Source organism: Nyctereutes procyonoides, unplaced genomic scaffold, assembly GCF_905146905.1.
Source record: "Nyctereutes procyonoides isolate TBG_1078 unplaced genomic scaffold, NYPRO_anot_genome, whole genome shotgun sequence".
Taxonomy (NCBI): Eukaryota; Metazoa; Chordata; class Mammalia; order Carnivora; family Canidae; genus Nyctereutes; species Nyctereutes procyonoides.
In genome coordinates this window covers 23990509-24012622 of record NW_026575043.1, presented here as the reverse complement: position 1 = coordinate 24012622, position 22114 = coordinate 23990509, and the positions used below count along the sequence as shown (strand labels likewise).

The following is a 22114-nucleotide window of genomic DNA, read 5'->3' as shown; positions in this document are numbered from 1 at the left end:
AAAAGTGCTGTTGAATGTAGAACACGTGATGTCAGCACAGGACCTCCAGACTTCCGAGGGCCCAGGGCCGCAGGACAAACGGTTCAGAAGAGAATGGCCTCTGAGAAAGCCATTTAAAAACAAAAATCAAAGATTTAAATAACCTAAAATCATACGTAACAAAATAAATACAATCCTGGATGAGAGAAAATGGCTCCCGACTAAGCTGGCTGATTGCAGCAGGGTAGGAAGCCTTGGCCTTATCTCTTCCAAAACGACAAATCCCGGGGGGGGGGGGGGGGGGGGGGGATGGGGGGGGATTAGTGCTAATCAGAGCTCTCATTTGCATGCAGGGAGCAGTGGCCCGCCAAGCCTCTCCTTCCTAGCTGGGGGGAAAATTCTCCAGGACCCACTTCCTGGTTAGCAACACCAAACATCTTCTGGCTGATTAAGTAAGGTCAGATTTCCCATGCTGATTTTTTTTTTTTTTTTAAGAGGGACAGAATTAAGCCAAAAGAAGTCCCAGTTATTTGATCAAACAAAGACAAATGGGTTAGTAAAGTTAACTAATGAGTTTGCCTCTGTCACGGCCAGGCTATCCGCACATAACACGCCCGGCTGACACTGGGACAACGTGCTGAGCTCACTGCCATCTGTGTGAGCACAGCCATAGCAAATGCGACCCCCAAGGGCCAAATGAGTGTCCACAGATGGAGTCCAGCTAGTGCTTCTCTACAGCTTCAGCTGCCCTAGCCAAGGGCCTGCACACAGCAGGGGATCCTAACGCAGGTCTTTGACTACTGACAGCCCTCTCCCCTCCCTGGGGGGCGGTGGGCATGGTCCCCGCCTGGTGTCACAAGAACACACAGGTGACAAAACACAAGTGCCAAAAATCATTACAGGCAAAGTTAACAAGTTCCCTAAAGGGAGATAATGGTAGGAAAATGGGTTGCAAACAAAAGAAGGGCTGGACTACAGGAAAGGGAATAAGGGCATGAGAGAGGAGAGGGGTAGCATGGCCCCGGGGCAGAAAGCGTATTCAGACTCCACTGTGACTACGACCCACGCATGCTCTGGGCAAGTCATTTCACCAAGCTCAGCCTCCTTTCCTTCCTGGGCAAAATGAGGATAAAAACACCGATTCCGGAGGGCGGCTGTGAGGAGCAGACGACATGCTCCTGAGGCTCCTACCACGTTCGACCCGGGCTCTCCTGGAGCTGAAGACACAGGCGGGTGCTGGGACAGGTCAGGAAGAAGGCACCGGTGTTTACCTGTGTACCTATCCGTCGTATGGATACGCAGCTGGGGCTCGGGTGGGGGAGCAGGACCCTCAGGGTGTCTGGGACCGTGTGCAGGAGCCTCTGAGGAGGACAGGCCAGGTGGCTGCGAGACTGTGCCCCCCACCGCACTGCGGTATTCACGGACCCTTTCTTCACAGAGCCACACCTAAGGCTGTTCCTCAAGATACAATGATCTTTACCTAAAACTACTGAATGAGTGACGCTTGTGACAAGGATTAATAGAACTGTTGCTGTGTGGTGAGACTTGAGGTTGAAGCTGCTAAGCCCAATTGTTAGGTCAGCAGCACGTTAGAGACCTTAGAGCGGGCTATCACGTGTCAGAGCTGGCTTTTCCTAACAACACGCATATGCAGAGGAACCAGCCTGTGGGTGGTCGCTCCACCTTCCTGAGAGTGGTCAGTCACCAGCTCTGAGGCACACGGGTGCCAGGACCTAGCAGGCCAGCGCCCAGCACGGCCTGAGACGCTTCGCTCAGAAAGCCACAGAACCCTGAGGTGCTTAGGCTCCATTCAGGCCGCATGGAGACACTACTTGTTGCAAATTAAATAACCAGGGTTGAGTGAACACATGCACAATGAAATGCAATTGTGTCACTGAAGCCAAGCATATTGTAATTCTTATGGCCTTTCCTTTTTTTAACCTAAAGGGAAAGTTATCTAAATACATTTATCCACTGATTTTGGAAATTAAACTCTTTGCTTCTCTATGATACTCGAGTTTCTCAAAGAGATTTTGAAATCAGGGAGGTTACAGAGCCTTGGCTGAGAAATGCTCTACATTTACAAAACCTATTTAATGTAGGGGACCTGGGTCTGCAAACCAGCCTGTGAACAGGGGGGTGGGGGGATTCCTGCAGCATTCCGTGCTGGAGAGGAGGGGAAAGGCTCTGTCCGAGGGCTGCCTCCTCATCACAGGGAGCCAGCAGGGCTGCAGGATGCTCCCCACACCACAGCTTGCAAGGTCCTTCTCACCAGTCATCATCTGCCCAGTTAACACCGAGGCAATAGCAAAAGGGTGGCTCCAGATGCTTCAAGGAGGCAGGAGGTGGGTGGCACCCGTCCATCTGTCTGACCACAGAGGGTGAGTACTTAGTTGCACAGAATAGCTATTGGTCAAGTGCTGCCCCCACTGACCATGGCACCATTTTCTTTGTCAATTTGCGAACAGGACAATGAAGACTGAGGGTAATATGTCCATATATTTCAACCTGCAGGCTCACCCAACATCATTTCCTGTTTTCACATATGTGGTTTCTCTCCCTTTGATTCTTGGCTTCTGCGGGAAGATAGCCATAGATGCACGGGTGTGAGTGTGCATCTGTGTGTGTGTGTGTGTGTGTGTGTGTGCATCTACATTAACTCCCTGCCTACACACACTCCACACAAAGCAAGGGAAGAAGATGACAAACCAGTGGATGAGTTCTCACAAATCTAGGGCCACACAGTCCTGTGTTCCAATTTTCAGAGCAGAATATTAGTAGAATTTAAACAAACAAACCTGGCACAAAGTAATAATTGTGACCTATGAATAGAGGTAACTTTCTAAAAGTATTTATAAAGAAGGTTTGTTTAAGTTATTAAAGACCAGATACCTACAGTGAAATAAAGTACTATGAATACTCCTAGGAATGTCCTAACTTCAAGGGAGTCTTTTAACTAAAATAGGCATACCCTTTTCTTATAGGACACAGTGTATTTTCCCAGATGAGTGGGCCAATAATTTCATAAAGCAATTATCAGTGATTTGTTCACTGTAACAAAGAACACATAAGCTTTTTTTCACTATGAGTCAGTTTGGCCCCTGTGAAGACATACACTTTACAAAAACACAAATAAATAAAAATTTAAATTAATATGCAAGTATAAATAAGATGCTGTTATTTACATGTTAGAAATAATATCTGATTAATAAATGAGCTATACCATTTTTTTGTACATCCGTTTACTTACATTTTTCACTTAAGCTTCACTTACAGTTTCTCTTTAAAAAGGAGTTTTTGTGTATTGACCAGTTTTGTTCTGAACTTCTTTTGGTAAAAAATGTTTATTGGAATCAAAAATTTTTCCTTGAGATACATGTAATTTTGTTTGTGACGTAAACTTCAGTAAAGATGGTATCACTTTAATGTCACCCATCCCAGCTAATAGACCTAGCCAGATAAGTGTGAGAGAGACCATTCCAATACCCGTCCAACTGTGTACGAGCAAAGAGCCACAGCAAGGTCCATACTTCTCCATTTCTCTTTTTAGGCTTTGAGCTGATGAGTAAGAGTTCATGCTTTAGATTGCCATGGGTTTGTTTGAGAATCAGAGTGATGATCAGAGGAAGTAAATCAAGAAATCAAGAAGATGAATGACCTCTTTGTTCCTTTCTGGATAGTTCTGTTAGCTGGGATGGATGACATTAAAGTGGTATCATCTTTATTGAAGTTTCTATCACAAATATGTTTTTTTAAATACCTAACAATGAGAACAGAAATCCAAGAATCCGGAATCCTAAGCTAAAAATCGCAAGTTTGCCCCAGACCCACGGCTGACCCTAAAGGCAAGCGATTTTACCCCCCAGGGGTGTTAAAACATCTACATCTCCGTAGTTAGGAAAACTATTCAAAAAAATTGTTTGGAATCCTTGGAAAAGAGGATGCTATGGAAATGGAAGAATAACAAGGATTCACCTGAAACCTTGGGACATTAGTCACACTGATTAAGTATAAATGTTTTAATTTATTTGTATTGCTGTCCGTAAGAATAAAAAGAGCACACAATGAGGCCTGCTGTTCCTTTTAAACACAGGGCTCTGGGGTTTTGTAACTAGTGAAGTTTGGCAGTCTTCAAAACTGAGTGGAAAGTGGAATAAATCACACAGAAAAGTGCAGCTACATTGTTCTCCAAAATTAAATAGATTCTTAGTCCGAAGTTAAAGCACTTAATTGAGTCCAGAATTCCACCTGACAACCGAGAGTCTGTCTCCCTCTGAATCACCTGTCTAAAAGGACAGTTACAAAGAATGTGTCGAGTGTAAATCAAACACCCAAAGATATATACATACTCTGTTCCTCGTGGCTAATCCTATGTCAACAGCTGCATGCCTTCCCAGGGCCTTTACTTTATAAATTCCAGGATTCTTTGGATTGCAAAAGGATGCTGCTCTAAGGCTTAAACTGCTTCTCTAACTGGTATCCCCTGTACCACAGTGATTCCTGTATGAGTGCTTTTCCCCAAGGGTAATCTTATTCCAGGCCACTGAGGATACCCCCTCCCCCCCTCCGAGCATGGTGCTACCTGCAGCCCTTCAAGACCTCCATGAAACCTCTCATTCTGGGGGTAAAACTGGGAAGAGAGACTTCTGCCTCTGTGCAGGGACTGCTGGGTTGGGTCCCCAGCCGTCATGAGTAGGACAAGGGGAGGGCCAGTGATAACAAGTCACATCTCACTCCCACACATGGCATCACACAATCATCCACAGAGGGATCCATATTCTCATAGGTGCCCTTCTCCAGAATTCCATAACACACGTAGGAATGCTGGCTCTGAAATATGCAACTCTGTACATAAAGAAAGCGAACTCTGCATCTACAAATGTACACAGAATTTCACTGCAGTGCTCACTATGGTAGGAGCTAATGTGAAATGTGACTTGGAATGTGGCTAATCCGAACTGGGACTTGCTGTCAAGGGTACAGTATATTTTTACATAGATTGTAAAAACTTAGTAACAGACAAAAAACAAAGAATATAAAATGCCTTCAGAATATTTTATATTTTTTACACATTTAAATAACATTTTTGATACATAAATTTGGTTAAATAAAATATAATATGAAAATTAATTTCACCTGGTTCATTTTAATTTTTTAAATGTGGCTACTAGAAAATTTAAAATTACATAAAACTAAATGGCTTGTGTGGTTTGAATGAATATTTCTATTGGGTAGTGATGTTCTTCTATAGAATCTTCTATCCTAATATGAAAAAAAAATAAATAAATGTTAGCTTAGATTACTCCAGAAGAAGTGATGAAAATTAGGGGAAAAAAGAGACGAAATCAGGCTGTATAAACAATTTGTCTCACTGAGGAATTTTACAGTGTCAAAACATGGAGGCACACACTCTGTATCACTGAAAACAAAACAAATTCTATGCTAGATGGTAAATAAGCCTTTAAAAAGTGTTTATTAAACTAGAATCCCTGGTTATGAATCTTATACTACCTAGGACTCTAGCTCCCTGACTTTAAAGAGGAGAAAATCGATTCAGGATGATACAGTGACTTGCTTGAGGCCCTACAGCTACAGCCCCAGGTCCCTGAAACAGCAGGAGAATGCTCTTGACCACAGCACCCGGCCTCTTTGTGTGAGGCCATGGAGGCAAATGCCTTCATCACAAACAGTTCTCATGATGAGAAAGCAGTAGGTATAAACAAGTAAGGTTTCATGTTCTATTTGGAGATAAGTCCCACAAACATGTATCTTACTCTAATAAAACCAGCTCATGAGGTTAATGCCCTCTAGGAAATACATGACGGAAGTATTTTCTTGGACAATTTGAGTATTAAGTGTTAAAAGTTGCTACTTGGTTTTGTGCTTTGAAGAAAAATCACTGCTAACTCTGGAGAAAGGGCAATGAACTTTATCACAAAAAAAAAAAAATCCCTGTGTTACCCATTATGTAGAATTGTTCTACAGCATTTCTAACTGTTGCAATGATTTTGGCATGAAGATGGTCTGGTTGATTTATTCATCCTAGTAACTGAAGTACCTCTTTCAAGGTGGTCTGCTATGGGATAGGTTCCCATAGTCTGGACTCTGTAGTCAGGGATACAGTGAGGATATAGTTCATTTCTTAAACAAAGAAAACAGCAACACGTACCATATATTTGATCTGAGTAATAGACAGGGCCATACAAGAGTAATGTTTCTAAAAGTAATAAGCTTTCTCCACATACTGATTCGAGTAACCAGAGCTAGGGAAACTGTCTCTGGGGACATGCTAATGTCTCCCAAAGAAGGCCAGTCAGAAAGTTCAGCTGTTCTATCTTTGGACCATTAATACTGGATGTTGAGTCAGGCTACATCCCAAAACACCTACAACTGAAAAGTAATTCTTCTCAAATGAAAACTGGCATATTAAGTGTACCCTCTGGGTTTGGGGAATGTTTCCCATCCCAAAATAAATTTTTAAGCACAAAGAGACAGTTAGAAATGGTCACTCCACTGATAACTATGTTTTATTCAGTAATCTGTGACATAAGGAAAAATGGCAAAAAAAGAAAAAGAAAGAAAGAGAAAGAACCCAAAAGTAGACCTTTATACTTTAATTTCCTTGTTCCTGTTCTTTCTCCCATTAAAAAAGCGTGGAGTTTATCAAAAGAATGAACAAAAATCACGAGAGTATGATAGGCCTTCCATGTCCCACTGGCTCATTTTTAAGGGAAAAGAATTATAGCAGAGCAAAGATGTTGCCACATGTATACAATAATATCATTAACCATTCTGACTACAACATAAATTGAACCATTAAAGGATTTAAATGTTTCTCATTAATTTTTATTAGGCTCAATTTTTTTAAGTTTTTCTTTTCCTCTTAAAATTAAAAATGAGCATTCCTTTCAACTTTGTAACCTTAGAGCAGCATTCAGGCAAAGCAAGGTCTGGGAGGGACAAAGACTAATATAGAAGGAAAAACACCACAAATAACTGAATCCTCTAGTGCAGTTTCTTTAAGTGTCTCCTTTCATAAAGAACAATAAGTCTGAGGTTATGGTTTTTAAACTTCACAGGAGAATCAGAGATTTCATAGTCCTATTCTTTTAGTATTTATCAACCCTAATTACCAAAAGGTGACCTAATTAAGTAATTTTGGACAAGGCTTTTTTTTTTAATCCTTCCTATGTGTAGGTATTAGGTTAAGCACTTTAATTTTATCTTATGTATTAAAATTTGTCCCCAGACATAATGTCTCCTGGTTGATGAACATGATACCTATTTAAAAAGAGAGAAAGAGAGAAATACCATGAGGGTCTCCCTCTCTCCATAGCTTGTGTATCTGAGTTCCATGTAATATGGATAGATGGATGGATGGATGATTAGATGGATGGATGGATAGATGATTGGATGGATGGATGGAAGGAAGGAGGAAAGGAAGGAGAAAAGGAAGAAAGTCACATATACAAATAAAAACCTTTTGATTCTATGTTACATCAAAAACCAGCATTTCAGGAAAGAGAAAATAAGGGCATATTTGGTGAGAAATGTTTCAAAATCTGTGGAATGTTACAACATAAAAATACAGAGTTTCACCTCCTTATATACATACCTCTGTGGGAATAGATCAAATTCCCAGATGATCTCTGAATGCACTAAAAGGCCAAAGCTACATTACAAATCACCTGTCAGAAGCAGATTTACCTTACTTTTGGCCACACAAAATAGAGAATCCTTTAGTCACAAAATTGGCTTGCTGTTATTGTTAATTTGATCCTTTAATTATTTGATCCTTTAAGGAAACTAGCTATTATACACAAATATTATTTAGCCACAAAAAAAGGAAATATTGCCATTTGTGTCAACATGAATGGACCTTGAGGGCACTGTGCTAAGTGAAATAAGTCAGAAAGGGAAAGACAAATACCATATCATCTCACTTATATGTGGAATCTAAACAGAAACAATGAACACCAATAAAAATATATTTATTAAAAAAATAAATAAACAGGGGATCCCTGGGTGGCGCAGCGGTTTGGCGCCTGCCTTTGGCCCAGGGCGCGATCCTGGAGACCCTGGATTGAATCCCACATCGGGCTCCCAGTGCATGGAGCCTGCTTCTCCCTCTGCCTATGTCTCTACCTCTCTCTCTCTCTCTCCCTGTGTGTGACTATCATAAATAAATAAAATAAAAAAAATTTAAAAAAAAAAATAAAAAAAAATAAAAAATAAATAAACAGAAACAAAAACAAAAACCTGAGCTAATAGATACAGAGAACAGATTGGCGGTTGCCAGGGGCAGGGGTTGGTGGCTAGTGAAATGGGTGAAGGTGGTCACAATGTTCCATTATAGAGTTCCATTATAACTTACAAGTAAGTCATGGGATGTAATGTACAGTGTGATGATTATAGTTTTAATACTATATTGTATATTTCAAAACTAGGAAAGTACATCTTAAAAGTTCTCACCAAAAGAAAAAAAACAAATTTTGTTAACTATATATGGTGATAGATGTTAACTAAACTAGATTCACTGTCGTGATCAATTTGCAATATATATAACTATTGAAAACTTGTGCTGTATACCTGACACTAATATACAGTTGACCCTTAAACAATGTAGGGGTTAAGGGCATGGACACCCCTGCAGTCAAAGACGCATGTATGACTTTTGACTTCCTCAAAACTTAACCACGGAGAGCTTACTGTTAACTAGGAGCCTTTCTGATTACCATACATAGTTGATTAACACCTATTTTGTCTATGTATTATATACTGTATTCTTACAATAAAGTAAGCAGGAGAAAAGAAAATGTTATTAAGAAAATCATAAGGAAAATACATTTACAGTACTGTACTGTATTTATTAAAAAATATATCTCTGTAAAAATGGACCCACACAGTTCCTACCTATGTTGTTTCAGGGTCAACTGTAACGTTACATGTCAATTATATCTAAATTTAAGGGAAAAAAAACCAACTAGTTACTGTTAACTGACTCTTTAAGAAAACTTGCATATTGCAAGCATGTCCCAATTATATTTTCAGTCACCTCAGCTTGCTGGCATACGTATATGGGTAGCCCACTAACTAAAAGACATTTTAGAAGCCTTTTCTTCCTCAAAGAATAGAATGGCGTAATTCTTTTTAAAAGACTATATTTCAGTCACAGAAAAAAAAAAGCTATGTCAAAATGACAATAATACGCATTTTTTTTCCACCTTGGAAACTTTAGACTTGAAAGAAGCCTATAGTGTAACTTTTCCATCACTCCTGTTGAATTCTAAGACCACCAGTGTAACAGCACCACTCGGAAAACCACAGGGCTGGCCTTGTTAGAATACACATAGAGTTGCTGAGGAACAGGAAACGAAGCCAGATGGTTCTGCTGAGGGAAGCACTTTTTTTTTCTTTATAAAACCAAAAAAGCACTAATAGGTCAAACTCAAAAATGCAGATATGGTAAAACGGAAAGCTAACAGGGAGATTTATGTAAATAAGACAGGCACAGTTTTGCATTATGTTCCCATCCATACCAGTAAATGGATGTTAGGGGGTGGGGGAAGGAAGGAAAAAATAACACAGTAGATCTATACCATAGATCTGAATGGTTTTCTTGATGGGGAGAAAAGCTCCTAGCAATCTTTAAATAGGCACTGCAACAAAATTTTGGAAGCCAATAGCATATGATTTGTGTTAGATTGAGCACCTATGAATTATCATAAAAACAATTAAAAAAATAAACCTTTAAATCAGAGTCCAAAGTAACTACAGTCTACACTCTGGCTTCTTGAACATCCAGTTTAATGTGGTTGATCGCAATTACACGAAGTTCAACTGTGGTACAGCACTCAACCCAAGCTTCTGGGGTGAGGTGGGGAGAAGAGTCTCGTGCTGCAGGTCCCCTTCTGTCCCCTCTGTCCCTCTGCCAGTGCAGAACCATACCATTTGCAAATGCACACTTGTACACAGACAGGGGTCTCCCAGCACCCAGTCTCTTGTCTTTCTTGACCAAAAAGAGAGGCTGAGAGACTAAAAATGTAGCATCACGCTCTCCCTTAGCAAGCAGGGTGGCCATGGGCCATGGCTCTGGCTAACAGAATGTTAGAGCTGGTCACCCAGAGATTTGCAGCCTTATCTTCCTTGACACGGTCCTTAGGGGATTTGCACAGGACAGCTGGGACCGCTGTCACCCTGGAGTCACAAGAGAAGGAATGGTCAGATTTGGCCCTGGCGTCTATGAATCGTGCAGTGGCTTGCACCTGCCTCTGGACTTGTAGTGATAAGCAACGGTAGTAAGCCATCACTTGTAACAGTATACTCCCCAACGGATGCATGAACCACCTAGATGATGAGTCTCCACAGCTACGACATAATGCATCCTGGAGCCCTTTCGTTGGTCATGTGATCTGATGGATGCTATCGTGGAAAGAGCTAAACAAGATTGCAGTTATGTTCAGACTCTGAAACAGCTTTTTTTGTTTTTTTAATTTACTTATTTGACAGAGAGAGAGAGAGAGCACACAAGAGATAGAACAGGAGTGGGCGGGGGGGGGTAGAGGGAGAAGCAGACTCCCCACTGAGCAGGGAGCCTAACATGGGGCTCAATTGCAGGACCCCAGGATCATGACCTGAGCCGAAGGCAGACATTTAACCGAGTGAGCACCCAGGTGCCTCTGAACCAGCTGTTTTATCTAAAGTTGGTGGATAGCTCTGAATAATGAACTGCTTCACCTGCTAGACAAGGGCACAGGATCAAAAGATGTAGCAAATTGCTTCAGTTTTTTTTTTAAGATTTTATTTATTTATTCATGAGAGACACAGAGAGAGGCAGAGACCCAGGCAGAGGGAGAAGCAGGTTCCACGCAGGGAGCCCGATGTGGGACTCAATCCCGGGACCCCAGGGTCACACCCTGGGCTGAAGGCGGCGCTAAACCGCTGAGCCACCCAGGCCGCTCTGCTTCAGTTTTTAAATTAAAGGAATCAACGAAGCTATTCTGGTTTCAGGTCTATTCATTCTCAGGTATTCATTCATTCCATAAACACACACTGAGCACATCCTATGTCTCGGGCACTCTGAGGGGCACTGGGGGCTACAAAAGATGGTCAGCACGGTGACAGGATGTGGAGGGTGTTGCGTCTGTGAGAAGGCTGCCTGGCCAACATGGGACAAGGGCCCTGGCAGCAGGGACTCAAAGAGCTCTGAATAGAGGGTGACAGGACTACAGGGGAAATGGTCAATCCTTGTGGATAAGAGGCTGAGAAGGAGAGTAAACAAAAGGAGGCAGCTCAGAGTGACCCCCAAAGCAGAACAGAATTTTAAGAAGAAATGAGCAGACGGGCTAGCCACCTCTCTCTCAAACATTCTGCACACATGGAAGGTAAGCTATACTTAAAGATCTTAAAATTCCTGCTGGTACAAGAACCAATGTGATATCATACCAACTCATGTGATCATCATGGTTTTCACGTAGTTTAGCCGTTTACCATCATGATGTGTTTGCTATTCTGGTCTATATGGAAAATACAGCTCTAAGAAAAAGAGAGGAAGCCCACTAGTCACCTGTTCACAATAAACTGCTGTTCACATAGTGCCCAGCGCACGTCAAGTAAAAGAGGGCATGCGAGCAGCAGTTAATCAGGCTTTAAGAAAGCTTTCATTGAGCAAAGCTGGGTGGTTAATACTCCAAACACTGTGAGCCCTACCTGAGATGTTCTGAAGAGTGTTTGATAGGTCTCCCCCCACCACCACCCCCGGCCCTGCCCACAGAGAGAGGAGAGAGCCTGTGTGAGATGGAGAGAGGAGTGGGAGGATGGAGAGGAGAGGGATGGGAAGGAGGGCAGGAGGAGAAAAGGGGACGGACAGAGGGAAGGAGACGGAGGGAGAGAGAAAGAGGAAGGGAGGGAAGGAAGGAATATCAGTGCACTGAGTTAGCAGAGATCCTACTGACATGCTTAACTGAGCCAACACAATTCCTTTGAGTCTCACTAGACCTCTAACATCCCGGAGCCCTATATCACGCGCAATTAAACAAGCAAACCGGTAATTCATTAGGGATAATTTTAATAGATGACTCATTTGGCCCGGCCAGTCAATGATGCTTTGGTTTCCCAAAGGCTCTAGCAGATAGTTAACTACAATGGGGCTTTCAACTGCCACTGACAAAAGGCAATGGAATTCAAACCACCGATGCCATTTCTTCAAACTTCTTCAGTTTTCTTAAAGATAAGGATCAAATGAAATGATTTCTGTTAAACCTGTATTTCCTGTACATAGTTGATATCTTCTTCAAATTACATGATTGTACAACTATTAATACTTACTGTAGAGGAAGTCTCCCATTTAGGATATATGACCTGGCCCCTTAACTTCTGGCTCTTCGCATCTTTTAGAGTTTCTTTCTAACTCATTTTCTCTTATTTGTGCTCCTTGTTTCACAGAACGGGTGGAAGGCGGGGAGTAAAAATGCTAGCTTATTTGTGATTCCTAGTAAAGGGTATACTTGTTAGACGGTCAACTTTTGAAGTCAGTGAAACAAATGGCTTTAAAATCTCACAAGAATGACTCGATATACCAAGAGGCAATCCAGAAACATGCTGTTTCACACCAAGGGTCTGCGCTGAAGAGCCAGTGAGACCAGGCTGGAACCCACTGTTCCATACAAGGCCAGGGTATCGCTTTTCAAAGCCAGCTTTTTCATATGGAAAATGCAAATAATAATTCCTGCTCTCCTAATCACTGACTGAGATTTTTGGGAGAACTGAATCCAAAGATGTAAATGATAAAGCACTACACAAATACAGGAGGATAACCTTCAGGGGGTTAAAAGAACGGTCTGGTGAAAGCTCTTTGTATTTTGTTTTCAAACCTGAAATTTAAGATCCAATGAAAATCAGCAAGTAATTCTTGACCCAAAGGAGATACTATAAGAAAAAGACATATGAAACCACGAAGCCTCTGGGATTCTGATCTTTGCAAGGAGAGAGAAGCTGGTGCCACACCCAGGATGAGTATTTGTATTGTGTGTACATGGTGACAGAGTGGCCAAGAGGCAAGGGCCTCGGTCACCTTCCTGGAATGCAACCTGCCTCCTCCGTGCTCCACCCAGGCAACCCACACACCATCGCCCCTGGGGCGGAAGCACACCTCTCCACTTGGTGACTCAGAGGCTGGAGGACGGACCTGGGAACAGGGATCTGCGCGGCCAGGGGAGGAAATGAAATTACACACTCGGGGAACCCAAAAAGATACCGTGGAATACTTTTCTTTTCTGCTAGCTGCACGGTTTATGTAGGTTTTCTACAGCCGTTATCATAGAACTCCTTATAAGAATCTTTACCTTTTATATGTCTTTTTTTTATAAAGATTTTATTTATTCATGAGACACACAGAGAGAGGCAGAGACACAGGCAGAGGGAGAAGCAGGCTCCCCACAGGGAGCCCGATGTGGGACTCGATCCCGGGACCCCGGGGTCATGCCCTGGGCCAAAGGCAGACCTTGATCCCTGAGTCCCCCAGGTGCCCCTTATATGTCTTTAAAAACAAAGTCCTATTATAAAGTGACTTGCTCTGTGTGTGTGTGTGTGTGTGTGTATGTGTGCGAGTGCTTTAGGGTGGAGGGATACAGTGGACTGGGGGGTGGGACAGGAAGGGGGATGGGATGGAAGAGTGAAAGTTTTCCAAAACAATAGAATCTGTGATGGGAATCCTGCTTTATCTAGAAGAATCCTCTATCAAATGAGAGTCTTAAAAAATGAGGGGAAATATAGTGAGGACCACACAAGTAAAGAGGTTTCTGAACGAGCAGATGTCAGTATTACCGGTCATACCGAGGGGCCCTTGATCTTGTAAGCTAATGCCACTTTTGTGATTATTAAAACTGTGTCTGGTAAATCAGGACCAGTACGTCATTCTTTCATTCTGCTGCTTCCATCTGCTCATATATCCTTCTTTTACAAATAGGAATAAAGTCTAATGATAGTAGAATCTGTAGATAATTGGGCAACTTACCACAGTGTGAGAACATATGGGCACTATTCAGTAGTTTTCCTTTACCGTCTGCATGCAACAAGAGAAAGCTACTTGAAAACATTACTTCCTGGAATCAAGTAAATCCACCACAGTTGAAAACTAAATGAGTTAAGGTCAGTATGGAATATCTCATGCTAAGGTTAGAAAACAATCTTTTAATAATGAGAGGAATAAAAAACACATTTCATATACACATATTCATTTTTATAAATTGTATAAATAAGTGGTCAAACACGGAGGGTACTTGCTGGGCATCTGCCATTCTGTCCACGCATGTTGGGAGGCACGATTAAGATAAAGAGGAATAGAATCCAGCTCCTGCCTTCAAGGAGCTTCCTTGAGAGAGACATCCTGGACAACTAACCACATCACATCCTGTGTTTGTGGAGAATGGTTTGGCTCTCAAAGATGTCAGTCTACTTGGATTCTTCAGGAAGTAATAAACAGTAATGAGTTAAACTTAACCATTCTCTTCGTAATAGGAGGAGAAAAAGCAGAAGTGATCTCAAACATTTTATGTGACTTTGAGAGGCAGCTGGGGAAGCTATACTAAGGAGTAGTTCCATCTCTTTCTTTAGGAGCTTGACTAATAATTTCCATGGGAGTCTCAAACGGACAATGCAAAGACAGTTTTGCAAGCGGTTCTCAGTTTTGCTTTTAAGTAATTCTGCTTTTGTAAAACTGCACTTATATAAATTAACTGGGCTTGGTGGAAGCCCCAGTCTATCTTTTCTAAAATGAAAAGAGGATCTTCACCTAATGGGATCCATCTGGGGGGCCTACTTAGCTTGCATGTATACCTCCAGTTTCTGGAACAACTGTAAAAGCCACATGGGAAAATCCTTTGGAAATTTGATCCCAAGAGGACGGTGGCTTTTGAATACTCTTAACCACGATAAGCACAGAGTAAAGAACACAGAACAAAGTCAATCACCTATTTTAAAACTAACTGGCAAGTCAAGGTGGCAGACATTGCATTCCTGTACAGGATCTATTCCCAAAAAGAGTCCAAAACCATATCTGCCTCTTAGTCTCACAGTCGCTGCCCTGGGCAAACAATCAGTGGGATAGATCAAGTTATCCCTCACAGGGATCACCCCTGAGCTCAGATCGAATTGCTCTACAGAGCCACCAGGTATCCCAACTTTCTACTCAAAAGGTAGAAAAAGAAATAACTGATCTTACAAATGCAAATGCAGCAACACTCACAGAGGAGCTCAAAAATTTTTCCTTACCTAGAAAGAAAAGATAAGGAGAATCTCTGAGACTTCACTGCTATGTTTTCATGGCAGAAAATAAGCAGAGATGTTCTCTAGCATGGCACACAGAAGCAGAAAATAAAATGCATGTCTTTGCCTTACAGAACATTCTATTTGGAAGAGGTTTTCTGCTTTGTGGCTTTGGATGTAAACATGCTTATAGTAAAGGGTCCCCTAAGGCCAAGCCTGGGAACCTGGAGCCTGGGCTCCTGATGGCAGCAAGAGGCCCTTAAATGGTCTGACAAAGCCACAGAAAAGGGGCACAGGCCCCGGCTCTGTGGGGACAGAACAAGTAATTTTAGTAAATGATTTCTTGTGAATAAAGCAGGTAAGTAGAATAAAACCAAACAGTACTCTAATTTAGAATGAATGTCAAAACGAGGATTTTGACTCTGTGCATGTGTAAGGGTGTGTTGTGTGCTCATGCATGAGAGAGAGAGAGAGTAATTTATGGGCGTTTCTAGGCATGGGACGGACACAATGAAAGTTGGAAAGATTACCTTCCCTGCAAATAGTTTGTCCTTTCCAGAGTGTCCTAATGTAAAAAGGAAGCATTTACTATTAGAAATATATACCTTCTGTGGGCAAAATCATCACTAAATTTAGGTGATGTCATATTTTATAAGAGGCAATTACGTCTACATCACATGAACAGTCTTGTTATTAAAGTGAAATAGCCAGTTTTCCTTTGTGGATGGAAGCAGATGCGAAGTGGGCAGCACCGGGGAAAGGAGAGGAGAGATGACCGACCCGGAGAAGCAGGGAGGACGGAGGAGAGTGTGAGGAAGGGCAGGTGGGCCAGGACGAGGAAAGGAGCGGCGCCGACTGGGCAGGCCCCACTGGGGGTGGGAGGGGAAGGCTCCCAGGGTCTCATGGCACAGCCTAGATGCATGTACGGCCTAGATGCACGTAAACAAGTGGGATAACCCAAGAGTAACAGGGGGCTTTTTGCACTGTTTTCCTAAGACTATTCTCAGAAATAGAACCATGACTTTCAGAGGTACAAACAGCCATTTCATGATCCACAGCAGTATGATGACACTTAGCATCAGTGGGAGTGAGTCAGGGTGGAGCACAAGTTTCTACCTTAATGTGGTTAATTGCCACCCATTAGAACTTAAATGGCATTTACACAAAGTTTCATAATCCATTTCCACAGGCACTGTACCTACTGAATACGCAACTCCACTCCATATTCATTTTCATTCTCTCTCTGCACACATATACACATTTGCCAACAACTACTTTTCTAGCTTGATGGCAGATGCTCAATTTAAAATATTCAAAATACAACTGAAAACATGATCTAAAACTGCATCTACCTCCTTGTTTCTAAACTATCTGTGGATGAAAACCCGGTGAATCCTAGAAATTCTGCTGGTGTAGTCTTCATTCACTGAAGACGACAATTTAAACAGAGCTTAGAGTCTCAGGAATCTGGGGGCTTGGCCCCTCCTGTGAGGTCATCCCAGTCACTCAAGACCTGGCCAGAGGAAATAAGGCAACTAGGACTTTCCACATTTCTGTTAAGTGAGGCCTTACCTAAAGAGCACATTCTGGCACCACAAACACTTTAGAGGATTCAAACACACCAAAAAAATGGAGCTACCCTCCTGAACAAAAAGATAGAGACAGTTTGCTGACATTGTTGCAACAATAAACTCCCCTTAAATAAAGTCTTAGACAAGTGTAAATGGCATCCTTTTCTTCCAGATTTGTGTGAATTACCACAGGATGCAAAATGCTAGCAGCGGACTGCCAGGTGAGGAAGAAGGGAAGGCGCAGCCCGGCTCCTTCTCCAGGCTCTGTGCACAGGGCTTCCCTCAGCCGAGCTCGGTGGCTCTCCGCAGGTCCCTGCCAGCAGCAGAGGAGAACGACAGCTCTAAGGAAAGTTAATCACGCAGGGGACAATGGACGGCAGGGAGGGACACTCAACTACCCGACCCCCAAACGTATCCTCTGCATCTTTGCCTAATAGAGCCAACATTCTGGGCTGATTCGGCAAGATCTGATCGCAGCCTCAGCCACACCACCCCTCCAGGCCTCTCCCTTCCCCCTGGACTATAAAGAGAAGCCGGAGAGAAGCTCACTGTCTTCTCCCTCTGGGAAATGACAAGTCAGCCAGACACCCTGCTTAGGTCGTGGCTCCCCTCCCTTCGATGTGAATTAGTGACTGTGAGAAAGGCTCTGGTCCCAGGCCTGGGCTGAGTGGTGCTGCCCGCGGCACTGGCAGATCATCCCCTGGACTCCCCCACCCTCGATTCCTTCATCTCCAAAGGACTGTTGCACGTAACGTATGAGATAATGTATGTAAAGTTCTCAGTAAGGTTTCTGGCACATAATGAGCATCCAACATTTGGCAATTTTTATTATTTTTTTTCTAAAACTAGCTTTTAAAAATTAATCTATGTTCCCTGCCAAAAAACAAAGTAGAAGGGGGAAGAAGGAAAGAAAGAAGAAGAGAAGGAAGGAAGGATGCAGAGATGGATGGAGGGAGGAGGGAGAAAAGAAAGAGGTATGTGTGAGAAACCATTATATTAAAATTCAGATGAATCTCAAAAATCCTCCCCTAATAATTCGAACATGCGGTGGATTGCCTTTGAATTAGGAGAACTCGGGATCCCTGGGTGGCGCAGCGGTTTGGCGCCTGTCTTTGGCCCGGGGCGCGATCCTGGAGACCCGGGATCGAATCCCACGTCGGGCTCCCGGTGCATGGAGCCTGCTTCTCCCTCTGCCTATGTCTCTGCCTCTCTCTCTCTCTCTCTGTCTGTGACTATCATAAGTAATTAAAAAAAAAAAAGAGTAAAAAAAAAAAAAAGAGAATTAGGAGAACTCTTCAGGAGCACCTCTATGGTCAGTTGTTGGCAGTAAAACCACATGATATTTTTTTAGATTTTATTTATTTATTCATGAGAGACACACAGAGAGAGAGAGAGAGGCAGAGACACGGGCAGAGGGAGAAGCAGGCTCCGTGCAGGGAGCCGGATGCAGGACTTGATCCGGGTCTCCAGGATCAGGCCCTGGGCCAAAGGCAGATGCTAAACTGCTGAGCCACCTGGGGATCCCGACGTCATGATATTTTTTAAATGGCTTTTCGCTGTGTCTTGGAAAACGCTCAGACTTAGGTCACTTGATTATCCATGTATCCCAAGAGCAAGGACCCTGTTATGAGTGGTAAAAACTTAAGATACTTCCAGTTCAGCCCTTATCAATTAGCTCACCTCTCAGTAATTTTTGGCTCTAGCTGTGTTCTAGCTAGTTTTTTTCAAGGTGGGATCACACTGAAACCTTGTTAATCAAACTGTTACCATTAATTTTAAACATATGGTGCCATTTTCCACCTCTGCATTGCTAGATGTCAATATATGTTTGTTTTTTTTTTTATTAAGAGGGTGGCAAAGTTAAATAAGTTTGAGAAACCCTTTATTAATCTTATCAGGCCACAGTGCATTCATCTAGCCTAAGTTTTGAGAAGTTATTCCTCCGATAAAGAAATCTGCTTACCTTTGTGCAATTTAGCATTGTGCAGTCTTACCGGGGTTTTAGCGGAGGTTTAAAAGACTGTCATATGTAGCAACTAGAACCATGACCATGGCAGGTCTGAACAGAAGATATATGGGAAGACCAACGCCCCTGAGAGAAGTTAGATATCCTCTCCTTGGCACTTTTCAGGCACTACAGGTACCACGTTGACTACGTGAATTTGCCTGAATGTGGTATGCAGCCCCCAGCATGTTCTCATGAATACTAGGAATTGCTTCGATGTATGCATGCAAACAGAATGTGATGGTGTCATATAATTAAGAAGATAAAAATATTTTAAAAGTTTGAATTGTCAGTTGACTATATTCCATAAGAAGGGTAAATTCTTGATAACCTGTGTTTGTGTAAATTGAGTACTTAGAGCTCTGATCCATCAGCATTACAGTAGTTTTTAAACAGTAATATTTTTTTCTCAAATTGCAACAATAACTGTTAGATGTTAGTTACAGAATCTGGGTGGTGGGTATATGGCTGTTCATGGTAAACTTCATTCAATAATCCTGTATGTTTGTAATAAAATATTGGAAAAGATGTAACTGCATATAAGTTGTTTATCCTTAAGTACAATATAGTTTAAAATAGTTTTTATATTCTTCATTTCAAGTTGAAATACCACTTACCCACTCAAGTTTAAGTTATGAATCATTTTGATCTAGGAAATAAGACTAGAAATGGATATTAATGAACCTGAATCAGCAACAGGAAATGCCTTTGTATAAACTGTTGCAAAAATGTTTACAAGAAAGAGGTAGATTCTAATCACGAATGTACAGCACATTAGTGCTAATTTTTTACAGGGTTGTTATTATGCCCTTTTCACAGACGGGTAAACTGAGATATAAAACCCTAAGCAAATCATTGACAGAACTAGGATCTCTACACTTTCTGTCAAATGCTCTCTACTCATCATGGAAGTTCTTCCATAACTAAAAAAGTATAAGTCATTTCATCTAAAGATTCACCAGTACAAAATGTTTGTGTATAAAGGAGGAAGATTATATAATTAAAACGTATGTAAATAAGATGCTATTATGACTTGTCTGATCTGCACTTGCCAAGGCTTCTTTATTCTAAAGCTGATTATAGTGCAACGATGCAGATATACTTTAAACAAACAATGCTTCTCTTTTTTCATTCTTATGCTTGTTGATTTTAATTTTGGCAACATCTACTTTTAGTCATAAGTCTGTGAGGTAACCTCATTTTAATACATTTAGAAATGCAAGGGATGGTAATATTTCTTAAAATGGAAACAGCAAACTATGAATTCTTACCTAATAATGACACTTTTTTTTGGAAATCAAGAAATTCAGATTTCTTTCAGGACTCATAAACGGAAACTATACAATGCTTCTTACATCATCAACACGTGTTATTGTCTGAACCCCAGAGGAATCCTTAACAGCAAAACCTACTTGTATTGTGGAACAAATCAGGTCTTGAATGCCAATGAGAATGACTTAATTTCATATGTCTGTTTCTCCATGAAATCTGTAAGTTTTATATTCTTACTGAAAGGCCAGAACATTTTACTCCTGCATGGATGCTGTGGCTTCTTGGGCTCACTGGACTGACACTAGCTTGTCAAAGACTCTTCAAAACGGCATTTGGGAAGACCTCTTTGAAGCCTTTGAGCCAAAATGTATATAAAATGCTTTTATTTTAAATGAAAACAAATGCGGCCCCTTTGTTTCAAGGTTGGAGCTACATGCTGGACCAGTGCTAGCCTCAGCACTTTGGGAGAGACAGCAGCATGGCCCTTCCAGCTCCACTGAGCTCACAGAAGACTTACTCATTACTTATGTATTTATTTAATAGTGTCGTACATTTTTTTTTCTGGCCTATTTTTTAAAATGTCGATTTTTTTTGGATTGAAAAAGTTTATATTTATTCATTTTAAATACATGGAAACCATAGAAATATAAAGAAGAAAATAAACATAACCAGTAATAAGCATTATTAACATCTGGTATGCTGTTGCACTATCAAAGTCTATTTCTGAGACTCCCCGCTGAGCGTGGAGCCTGATGCAGGAATCCATCTCACGACCCGGAGACCATGACTTGAGTAGAAACTCAGTCGGATGCTCAACCGACTGAACCACCCAGATGCCCCTATTTCTGAGTTCCAATAAAAACATCATTTTTACCTTGGTGCAAAAAAAAATAAATAGAATAAAATTTGATCTATTTGGTTCTGAATTTAGAGAACAAGACCTTGGAAAAGAAGGATACCTATTAGCTCTCTATTACTCTAAGTATATGCAGAACTAGAATGATATTTTTGAAAAAATAATGTATTCATTTTTATAAAACTTGCCTCATATTTTTTAAGTAGGTTAGGCCATATAGGCTAGACAAAACAGTCTCAGCATCTATTGATAACACCTCTTTTCTCCTACTTAGGATTTCTGGAAGTAAGGCCTTATATATTTTTTAATGTGATGTGCTTAAAATATATCTAAATGTCTACTGTCACAAATAGGAACAGCATATGTTCCTATTAATAAAGCTCTTTGTAATGACAGCTTAGAAGAACATACTGAAATGATCGAATTGTTACATTGCTTAAAATTTAAAATTAGAGCTACTTTTTGTCCATAATATAAATCAGCATTAGGCGTTCAAGTGTACATTTTTAATTGTTATAGACAAAAATAATAACACTGCCGAGACTAACCTCTGTGTTAGCAAGTAAACTACTTGTTTGCTTTCCTTCATAAATGTTCAAGTTTCTTTTTGAATCGCATCAATGAACAAGGAAGCCAGATCCGGTTTCCCAGAGAGGAATCATTAAGGACAGAAATAGTTTCCTGAACTCAGGAAATCTGTAAGCACCTAAACAAGGACAAGCAGACTCCAGGGAAAAAGACAATGTTACCAACATGCTCCTTCATGTCTGGCCACAGAAACCACCGTGGATACTCAAACCACCGTGGATACTCAAAAGCATAATGATCATGGAAAGGTAAAATATAACCATTTGCTTAAAGAAAAGTGGCACTACTTATACATGTAACACATCTAACTAAGCCAAACCAAAATTTATTGTGCATGTAAGTCCCAAGAGTGAAAATCTGAATCTCCCTTTGACTATATTCACAGTACTATGCAAAAGTATCATTATTAACAACTCTCTACTTAATGAACAAAATTCATTGGTGTGCAAAGTCGTACTTTAAGAAATGTGTATGATAATAACCAGAAACCAAATGCTCCCTAAGAATATTACTCTTAGGATACCTTGGTAGTATAATGTAAATCTAAAAGTCTTGGATTATACAAATTGAAATTAGGTA

At 41.3% G+C, this 22114-nt stretch overlaps 1 protein-coding gene across 1 annotated transcript in view; it reads right to left on the bottom strand.

The window, feature by feature from the left end:
- Positions 1-22114, bottom strand: part of GMDS (GDP-mannose 4,6-dehydratase) — a 583021-nt gene that overhangs the window by 262914 nt on the left and 297993 nt on the right. The window lies entirely within an intron of this gene.